Here is an 11,927-nt window from a genome sequence, read left to right as displayed (position 1 = left end):
AAAACAGATTTTAAAAGTAATTCTAAATCACTGGCCATTTCATAATTGCCAAAAATCATGTCCTGCTGACACAGTAAGACTTTCCAAATCACTGATTTATTATTCTTCAATAAACTATAACTTGGTATTTCATTCCCGAGCAAATCTGTTCTTTCGGGTACAACTTAAATCATTTATTTAAAGTAGATTTCTTTTAGACACACACACACACACACATCATAGGTTTTCACTATACTTTTAGAAAGACATGTAAAAGGGGGCAGAGCAACATGGCGGCGAGGAGACGCTGCGAGTAAGATCTCCCAATAAAAAAAGTTAATAGGGAGGAAAAGCGGCAGGTCCCAGTGAGAACTGGGACACGGAAGATAAACGGACGACTCCAGCAAACTACCCGAAGAAGAAAGTTGCCATAAAAAAGGACTAGAAGGGAGGAAAGCGCAGAACCCTGCTCCCCTCCCCCACCCACAGAGTCGGCACTCTCCGACCAACAGAGAGGAGGAAAAAAACACACTAAAACGACCAACAAGAACAAACGACGCAGCAAGCGGGACTGGGAGTGGAAAGGAACTATTGCAGCCACCACACCCCGTGAACGGGAGCTGTGGAGAACCCTGTAGGATTCGCCGCGGCGGTGAGCGAACTGCTCCGGGCGCCATTGGAGAACAAAGAGACTCTGGAGGAGACTCGCACACAGCCCCAGGCAGGCCGGTAAGCTTGTGCGGAAAAGTGGCGCGCTTGGCTCGCTTGAAAAGCAAACGCGGATCGGGATCTCGGCTGCCCAGGTCCCCGCGCCTGCAACCTAGGCTTGCGGGGAGACGCGCGGAGGCCCTCACTGGGGTGAAAGTCCCTCACTGAGTAAGCAGGAACCAGGCACCCAGGCACGGGAGCGGGTGCAAAAGGCGCCATTCCCGCGCCACTGAACTGGGCTACAGCCTGCGTCCTGGACCTGAGGGCTTTGAACTAAGACCCGAGGCACGAAGTTTGGGGCATGGGTTCTCCACGACGGTGGGGCACAAGGCAGACACAGCACCCCAAAGCCGTTGAGGTTTACCCTACCATTCCTGCTCTGTTCCCTGTCCCATGGGGTGGGGAGGGGCGAAAAACAGCCCCCCAAGGACAGTAGGAGAGATCTCTGGCGCCACCTAGCGACCAGAAAAAAAAGTCACTAACACCCCATAGAACAGGGAAATTTCTTAAGTCTGCTTGAAAAGGGCAGAAGGCTCCCGGAGGAGACAGTAGCCAGCTGGGAAGTTAGCCCACGCCAGGCCCCTTCCGACCAGCAGTCTGAGCCCACAGAGGGAACAGGCACCCACGGCCGGGGCAGACCAGGAGCGCAGAAGAGTGTGCCTGAGACCGGATGCTCAGGGACTGAGTCCCGCGTTGCCATTTTAGAACAGGGACATTTCTTCAGTAAAGTCTTCCTGAAACCAGCAGAAAGCTCCCTCAGAAGCCAGAGATGGCTCCTGGAGGAGCCAGAGGGGAGCAGAGAAGTTCACCCAAGATGCCGGCCAGTCCGAGCAACACAGTGTCCCAATGCATACGACAAATTAGAAAACAGACAGTAGGGAGTAAAAGAACCACACGCAACCTAGCAACTCCTCAGGAAAAAAGCACACCACAAAAAGAAAAACACCCCCCAGACTGCAATGACAGTAACTTGGAAGAACTTCTGAACCTTCCAGAAAGAGAATTTAAAATTGCCGTGATTAAAAAAATGACAGAACTCATAAAGGAAAACAATGATCAGAAGAAGGAAATTGAGTCCCTAAAGAGGGAAGCAAAAGAAACGCAGGAGATCAAAGAATTAATGGAGGAACTAAAGAACTCTGGGAAAAGCAAGGAAAGCAGAATAGATGAAATGGAAGAACGAATAAGTACTCTTGAAGACACAGAAATAAAAAGAACCAAAACAGAAAAGGAAAGAGAAGTACGAAGGAAAAAGAACGAAGAAAGACTTCGGGAACTATCTGACTCCATGAGGAAAGGAAATATAAGAGTTATAGGAATTCTAGAAGGAGAGGAGAGAGATGTAGCAACAGAGAAAATATTCAAGGAGATAATTGAAGAGAACTTCCCAAACGCGAAGAAGGAGCTGAAAATTGATATACAAGAAACAAGAAGAACACCAAACTTCCACGACAAAAGGAAAAATACAGCAAGACACATTAATAGTAAAGCTCCCAAGAATCCAGGACAAGGAAAAAATAATGAAGCTGACAAGAGGGAAGAAACAGATAACATTCAAAGGAAAACCAATCAGGCTGACATCAGACTTCTCTGAAGAAACACTACGGGCAAGGAGAGAGTGGAGGGACATAGTCAACAGACTCCAAGAAAACAGATGCCAACCAAGAATACTCTATCCCGCAAAGCTCTCCTTCCTCTATGATGAAAGAATAAGGACCTTCCCAGACAAAGAGAAACTCTGGAATTTCATTACGACTAAACCCCCACTCCAAAAAATACTACAAGGAATCCTAAAGCCAGAACCTCAGAAGGACGAATAACAACGAAAGAAGGCCAAAAAAAAAAAGTTATTAAAAGAATAAATAAAATCAAAGGAAAGACAAACACAATGGCAAATACAAATGCTAACATATCAGTATTAACTCTAAATGTAAATGGACTAAACTCTTCAATAAAAAGACACAGAGTTGCAGCCTGGATTAAGAAACAAAACCCAACCTTTTGCTGTCTCCAGGAAACACATTTAGCTACAAAAGATAAAAATAGGCTCAAAGTTTAAGGATGGAAAACAGTCCTACAAGCAAATGGACCAAAAAAGAAAGCAGGAACAGCTATACTTATATCAGATAAAACAGACTTCAAACTCAAAAAATAAAAAAAGACCCCAATGGTCACTATATCATGATCAAGGGGACAGTACTTCAAGAAGCAATAACACTCATTAACATATACTCACCAAACGAAGGAGCACCAAAATATATCAGACAACTGTTGTCCTCTCTGAAAACAGACATCAGAGAAAACATATATGTAGTGGGAGACTTCAACACACCACTATCAACAATGGATAGATCAACAAGACAAAAAATAAGTAAAGAAACTAAAGCTCTAAATAAGGACCTAGAGCATTTGGGCTTAACAGACATCTATAGAACACTAAACCCCAAAAAAAGGGAGTACACATTTTTCTCAAGCGCACATGGATCATTCTCCAGGATCGATCACATACTGGGGCACAAGACAAACATCAACAGATACACCAAGATTGAAATCATACCAACCATCTTTTCTGACCATGAAGGCATCAAACTAGAAATAAAACATAAAAAGAAGGCAAGGAACTTTCCTACCTCATGGAGATTAAAAACCACACTACTGGAAGACCACTGGACAAATGAGGAGATCAAAGAAGAAATTAAAAAATTCTTTGAATTGAATGACAAGGAGGACACCAATATCCTAAATGTATGGGATGCAGCAAAAGCAGTAATAAGAGGAAAATATATAGCAATAGAAGCTCACATCAAGAAACAAGAAAGAACTCAAAGAAACAACCTAATCTCGAAGCTCAAACATCAAGAAAAAGAACAACAAAAAAAAACCCAAAACCAGTAGAAGAAAAAAATAATAAAAACCAAAGCAGAAATAAATGAAATTGAAACTAAAAAAAAATACAAAAGATCAATGAAACCAAGAGCTGGTTCTTTGAAAAAATCAATAAAATAGACAAACCCCTAGCCAGGCTCACAAAGGAAAAAAGGGACAAAGCACAAATAAACAGGATCACAAATGAAAGAGGAGAAATCACAACAGACACAGCAGAAATCAAAAGAATAATCAGTAACTACTATGAACAGTTATATGGAAACAAGTTCAACAATCTAGAGGAGATGGACAAATTCCTACAACTCTACAATCACCCAAAGCTAGATAAAGAAGAAATAGAACACCTAAACAGACCAATTACAAGCAGCGAAATTGAAATGGTAATCAAAAACCTCCCCAAAAACAAAAGCCCAGGACCTGATGGATTTACAAATGAATTCTACCAAACATTCAGAGACGAATTAGTGCCTATCCTTCACAAACTCTTTCAAAAAATTGAGAAGGAAGGGACAATACCAAACACGTTCTATGAAGCCAACATTACACTAATACCAAAACCAAACAAGGACAACACAAAAAAGGAAAACTACAGGCCAATCTCCCTAATGAACACTGATGCAAAAATCCTCAATAAAATTTTAGCTATCAGAATCCAACAATGTGTCCATAAGATAATTCACCACGACCAAGTAGGATTTATTCCAGGGACACAAGGATGGTTCAACATCCGAAAATCAATCAACGTTATCCAACACATCAACAAAAAGAAATATAAAAACCATATGATAATATCAATAGATGCTGAGAAAGCTTTTGACAAAGTGCAACACGCATTCATGATAAAAGCCCTTGAAATTCTTGGGATACAAGGAACATACCTCAACATCATAAAAGGCCATCTATGACAAGCCAACAGCCAGTATAATTCTCAATGGTGAAAAGCTGAAAGCAATTCCATTAAGATCTGGAACAAGACAAGGATGTCCACTCTCACCACTGCTCTTCAATATAATACTGGAAGTCCTAGCCAGAGCAATAAGACAAGAGAAAGACATCCAAGGAATCCAAATAGGAAAAGAAGAAGTCAAACTATCACTCTTTGCAGATGATATGATAATATACATAGAGAACCCCAAAAACTCCACAGAAAAACTAATTCAACTCATCAATCAGTTCAGTAAAGTGGCAGGATACAAAATCAACATGCAAAAGTCAGTAGCCTTCCTATACACAAACAATAAATCTGAAGAAGAAGAAATAAAAAAAAAACCATCCCTTTTATTATTGAAACAAAAAAAATCAAATATTTGGGAATAAATCTAACAAAAGAGGTAAAGGACCTATACAAAGAAAACTATAAAACACTGTTAAAAGAAATAGAAGAAGACACAAAGAAATGGAAAGACATCCCCTGCTCATGGATTGGAAGAATAAACATTATTAAAATGGCCATCCTACCAAAAGCAATATACAGATTCAATGCTATTCCAATCAAAATCTCAATGGCATTCTTCAAAGAAATAGAACAATTATTGATGAAATTCATATGGAATCACAAAAAACCCCGAATAGCCAAAGCTCTCCTGAAAAAAAAAGAAGGGAATGGAGGCATCACACTCCCAGACTTAAAACTATACTACAAAGCCATAATCATCAAAACTGCATGGTATTGGAACAAGAACAGACACATAGACCAATGGAATCGAATAGAAAATCCAGAAATAAACCCACAGATTTATGGTCAACTAATCTTTGACAAAGGAGCAAAGAATATGCATTGGAGCAAAGAAAGTTTGTTCAATAAATGGTGCTGGGAAAACTGGTTCGCTACATGCAAAAGAATGAAGCTTGACTACTACCTCACACCATACACAAAAATCAACTCAAAATGGATTAAAGAACAAGACATAAGACCTGAAACCATAAAATATATAGAAGGAAATATAGGTGAAACACTACGTGATTTGCACCTCAAAGACATCTTTACAGACACATCACCCAAAGCAGTGATAGTGAAGGCAAAGATAAACAGCTGGGACTACATCAAATTAAAGAGCTTCTGCACAGCAAAAGAGACAATAACAAAAACAAAGAGAAACCCCACCAACTGGGAGAACATTTTTGCACCCAACACTAATGATAAAGGACTGATCACAAAAATCTGCAAAGAGCTGATGAGACTTAGCAACAACAAAGAAAATAATCCCGTCAAAAAATGGGCAGAAGAGCTAAAAAGAAACTTCTCTGAAGAGGAAATGCAAATGGCCAACAGGCATATGAAAAAATGTTCAACATCACTTGTAATCAGGGAATGCAAATCAAAACTACCATGAGATACCATCTTACATCAGTGAGAATGGCACAAATTATTAAAAAAACTAGCAACAACAAGTGTTGGCGAGGGTGTGGAGAAAAAGGAACTCTCCTGCACTGTTGGTGGGAGTGCAAACTGGTCCAACCACTATGGAGAGCTGTGTGGAGATTTCTGGACCTACTAAACATAGAGCTTCCATATGATCCAGCAATTCCACTCCTAGGTATTTACCCAAAGGACACAGAAACATCAATTCCAAAGAACACCTGCACCCCTATGTTTATAGCAGCACTGTTTACAATAGCTAAGCTTTGGAAACAGCCCAAATGCCCAAAAGTAGATGACTGGATCAAGAAGATGTGGTACATATATACCATGGAATATTACTCAACATTCAAAAGTTAAACACATGCAATTTGCAGCAACATGGATGGCGCTGGAAGGGATCATGCTCAGTGAAATAAGCCAAAAAGAAAAAGAAAAATACCGGATGGTCTCACTCATAGCAGGAATCTAGAAAACTTAAATAAGGGACCAGAAAAATGAATAACTATAAGAAAGCGAAAATCAAAATCAACAAAAAACTATGAACCAGAGACACTTTTTGGGGGTGAGGGGCGGGAGGGGAGGGATTGGGGTCAGAATGGGGGGGTTGCAATTGTAGGGGGAATATAAAAATAAAATTTATTATTTAAAAAAAAGAAAGACATGTAAAATTGAAATTAGTTATATTTTTATATGATATTAACAATTTCCTTTATAACCTTATTAAGATTTCAAACTTTGCTTTCATTATAATTTAAATTTTCTCTTTAAAAGTATTTAAGCCTAGTGACCCATTTTATATTTAACTCATCATATCCTTATCGTTATAGTATGCCAGAGAGAATGTGAAACTCTTCTATTATATTGATACAGTTGACATGTTCTCTAGATGATCCACATATTCATGAAGGTCTTACCCAATAAGAGTTATCCACTTTCTATTCAACTCTTGTGTACTTTTACTTGCCCAAAGTTTACCACACTTAAGTTCCTTTTCATAAATGATGAAATAACACTCCTGTATACACATGCATTCAAACTCATTTTATTGTTATCTCTGAAGTACATATAGATGAAGTGGTAAAGGTAACAAGATGTTATTGTTCAGTATCAGATTTTTTTTTAAAGATTTATTCATTTATACAAGAACCAGGGTACAGGCCAGATGTGTGGGAGGGTGAGAGGATTCACCCGAGACAGAGGGGGAACAGAGCAGGCAGACTGATGAAATACACTGTTGAGGGGAGCAGAAGGAGAGACAGGAGAGGTTTGTCATGCCATGTGGGAATCTCCCTGGCTGGCTGGGATTGAACCTGTGCTGCAGAGGTTGCAGACAGCTTTACAGCACTGCACTCAACCTGCTGTGCCACCAGGGAGGCCCTGTTCAGTATCAGATTTTAAAAGTAATTCTAAAGCCTTACAGGGGCGTGTCAAAAAAAAAAAAACATAAAAATGTGATCAGCAATTCTACTTCTGAGTATACACCCAAAAGAACTTAGAGACTTTAAGACATATTTGTACACTTATATTTCCTGTAGCATTATTCACAATAGCAAACAGGTAGAAGCAGTCCAAGTGTCCATTAAAAGATGGATGGATAAACAAACTGTTGCTCAACTTTAACAAGGGACAAAATTTAGTACATGCTACTTGATGAATAAACCTTGAAAACATGATGTTAAGTAAATTAAATCAGTCACAGGAGCACTATATGACTGCACTCATATGAGGTACCTAGAATAGTCAAATTCATAGAGACATAGAGAATGGTGTTGCTAAGGATTACATGGGAGGGGAAAATAAGAAGTTAGAGCTAAATAGATAGGGAGTTTCAGTTTGGAAAGATAAAGTTCCAGAGATGACTTGTAGTATGGTTGCACAACAATATGAATATATTAAATCCTACTGAATGTACAATTAATCATGGTTAAAGTGATAAATTTTGTTATGGAATGTGATTTTAAAAAGTAAAAAAAAACCAAATCCTAAAATTTGGTAAGATTTGGTGGAAAAACAAATTCTAAATGTTACTGTTTTACCAAATCATACCCCTAGAGGTTATTTTTCTCCTTTTGTGGGACGTTGTGATTAAGGCAGAAAGAGCTTTGGCACATCCAGTACTTTAAAGGAGCTCTCTAGTGCAGAATCTACTGGACAGGTCTTGCAGAATCTAAAACCCATGACCTCCTTCAAGGTTCAGAACATAGCGGGTATCTTTGAATTAGACAAGATGTCATGGAAATTAGATGCAAGTGCTACTAAAGACACCAGTAGCTGTGCTGGGTATTCTTTTAGCACTGGGTAAAGGATATGGGGACTAATCCCACTTCTAGAGATGAGATGTCCTGAGCAGGTGAATTCTGACACAGAAATTCAATTCAGAGATTAGGACACATGTGACAGGAGCAGTGGGGGACAATTTAGGAAGGACTAATCTCAGGAACAAAGAGAAACCATTATTGGTATTTGGGGCCCCTGTTCAGAAAATGTAGTAATATGCTGTGGCCCTTAGAACTGAATATAGCCTCTTAAATTCTTCTTGGCTTAGGCAAGACTCTCATAGGGCTGAATCTGCAGGTGGTTGTCATGTTATTCCAGGGAGAGTATGTGGATGTTGGGGTGGAAAGCTCAGGTTGGGTCCTACGAGTTTAAAGGCAAACACCTTCCACTTCATAATCTGGTTGAGTCATTGGCCATGACTTATAGAGACACCTATATTAGATTTTCAGCATCGCAATATTAAGCACCTCTGGACCTCTTGCCTTTCCACTCTCAACTGCCCATCACCATTTTCCCATCCTACTGGCTTCCATCCTCTTTCCACAATGGAAATATCCACAATCCAATTCTCCTGTATCTTTCTGATCCACTCTGCATGACCATGGATAGAACTTTTTGAAAGGTCTAAGGATTTACAGCTCCATTTGCCATACTTAGTAAAAAGTGTTCGATAAGTATTTATGTTGAAAATTTTCTCACCAATTAAAACTGTTTTAACGCACTAAATTTCTCAAACCGTTAGTGTATTCCTGTTCCAGAAAATTGTCCTGGGAAGGAATTAGGAAGTAGCAATTAACAAGTCCTGTGATCTTAAGCAAGGATTCAATTTCTTTGTTGCTCTCCTTATATGTTAATAATTTTTTTGAAGTTCTCAATAGAGCATTCTAGTTTCAAAATGTTTGATTCTAAGAGCTCAAAACTGCACCATTAATGCCTTGAATCTTCCATTCTCCTGTAAACAACTGATGCTTGGCAGGGAGTGAGACCCCAGAAATATATTCCATTAGCAGTCTCCAAAGCGTAATAGTTTGCCTTTCAGGTCACCTTGTGATTTCTAATCCCTCCAGATCTCAGGTCTAAAATAACCTTTTGGGTTTATTGGGGGTATTTTATGGCCAAACAAACGAATTAAACATATGATAAAATACAATCATTTGAATATTGATGCATACTTAAAACATGATTTTTATTTTTTGAATACCAAAGGAAATTAGATGCATATGCACGACTAACTAAAAATTCATTTTTTAAGCCAAATTTTAAATCTACCCATTGATCTCAAAGCTAATGAAAAGCATCAAACTACTTGGCTTTGTTACTTTTTGACTAAGGAAATAAACTAATTCTGATTGCATTTTGGGCATAAAAACACCAAAAAGAAAAAAAAATCTTAAGCACACATTACAAATTATATATCAGATACTAGTTTCCTATGATTCAAAACCATATTGCTAAAAAGCAGACTACTGGTAATTTTTTAATAACTAATATTAGTAATATGGCCATACAAGCCTAATGCCTCATGTGCATATAAAATACACAACTAATATGCTACATACTAAAAGAATTTTAATGAATAATTGAGCATCACTACTGCTCTTTCTAACTAGGCCAGAGTTTAACCTGTCAAAATAATAGATTTTCATGTTTCCTTTTTTTTCTCCATCTATCTCAGGGCAAGAAATTAATTTTGTCCTGTTCCAGTATCATCACTAGATTAATGACTATCATATGTGGAGCCTGGCTACAGGAAAGTCCTCATATACACAATCATGTTTGGCTTCTGAAAAATGAACTTTTTTCTCAGAGAATATGATTATAATGGGATATCAAATAGATTATTTTCTCAAAAACAGAAGAATGTTAAATTTGTTCTCATGACAGTGGTGAAATGAGACTTGGAAATATAAATGTCTTTCCCTTTCAGCATATCTAGCTTTTGTTATTGTAGATATTATTTCAATTTAGAAAACCTTATTGAGGACACCAAAAGGACAATAATACTGAAAAGACAAGAGCCCTGCTCCCCCCCACAAATTCATATTTTAGTAGGGCATATATGACCCCATCAGGATCCACTGACATACTCATATAACACATATAAGAGAAACTTTTAAACTGCCATTTTCTCTCTTCTGTAATATTAAAAATAAGGTAGTTTCCTCAGACAGCATTTTCACTGTTATTCCAGACACTCACTACCTAGAAGTCAGAGCAGATGGATGTGTGTGAAAGACAGGTCACAGCTTCTGGATATGAGGATTCTGACTAATTCTTCTGCCCTCACCTTGCAGTAAACGTCTTAGTTCTAGGGCAAGTGAGGTGAGGATATGTAGACAAGCTATTAAAGGAAGATGCCACAGATGGGAGTCAGGCATGTCTTAAAAATGAAATGAACACCAAATTCCAAACTTTATTAGACTACAAAAATCACATGTTAAATTTTAAGGGATTTTTTTCCCATAGTATTGCTCTATTATTCAAGTGCCAAAAAAATTTTTTTAATTAAATTTTGGAAAAAAAATTAAGTATGTAAGGCATCTTTAGGCCTAGATATGCTTAAGTCCCCTTCAAAATGCTTTGAGAACTTACAATTACTTTTTCCAACTACATAACAACAGAGATCCATGAATTCGAAAAGTAAAGCAAATTATCAGATTTAGTTAAAAAATTAGCAGGGAAGGAGAATAGTCTAGAAACTCGCTTTTATTTAAGAAGTTATGTGTGTTTATGTCTTCATTAGACTGTCTTATAAATCCTGGGACCATTACCTAGCTTGTTGGAAATGCGCAATAAATTGTTGAAGGAGTGAGCTATGAGTTAAGTGAATAAGTGAATGAGCAAGTGAGTGAAGAATGAATGAAGGACTACATGAATTACCAAGAAGCACATTTAATATGTACCAGGAGGCAATGATCCCTGAACCGCAAACTGAAGATGAGAAAATGCTTCTTAAATTAAATGACATGTTTGGAATGTGTACTTACTTTTAGCCAAGGGTCTTCTCAAGTTTCTCACTTCGATCATGACAAAAGTACTGAAGGAGAAGCAGTCACCTTCTTTATTTTAAGCAGTTCTCTTTCAATCAACTTTTAATTACCCTAAAGGAGGAAACCAGTGGTCCAGATAATCCCCAAATCTCTTGTTGGAATGCATTATATGATAGCTTTTTACAGTAGTTTGCCTTCCTAATTATGTTTTGATTAGGTTTCCATTACAGTTACTGAGATTTCCCTTAGCAGAAAGGACAGCAGGTCGGGTGTGCAGAACAGTGATCAATGCACTGAAGTTGGCTTTGACTGGCTCATACGTTAGTTGAACACTCCTCTAAAAAATGCACTATACTAAGCATTTTGATACATATATAGCCATAAGGAACTTTGGGGGATAATAATTCATTCAGTGGTCATTCCTAAAATATAGGTGCTTTTCCGGGGGCTATAGAATACAAGGAGAAATAAGATATGATCTTATATAATAATGAGATATAAGCATATAATAACTCACTGCTTAGCCAGCAAGACGGAGGTATGCCACCTATAGCAATGCAAGGCAGTATGTACTAAATAAGAGTTGGGCCACAAGAGTTGGAACTTGAAGAATATGCAAGGTCATTTGAGGTGATAACACAAGGAAAACTCTAGGGAAGGATGTCTTAAACAAGTTCTTGAAGGTAAATAACATTTCAATGGTGGAGACAACTTAGGAGGATTCC

The sequence above is a fragment of the Talpa occidentalis genome, unplaced genomic scaffold (genome assembly GCF_014898055.3).
Source record: "Talpa occidentalis isolate TD23 unplaced genomic scaffold, MPIMG_talOcc4v2.1 talOcc4.5, whole genome shotgun sequence".
Lineage (NCBI taxonomy): Eukaryota > Metazoa > Chordata > Mammalia > Eulipotyphla > Talpidae > Talpa > Talpa occidentalis.
The sequence above is the reverse complement of the archived record's forward strand: the minus strand, read 5'-3'. Positions refer to the sequence as shown.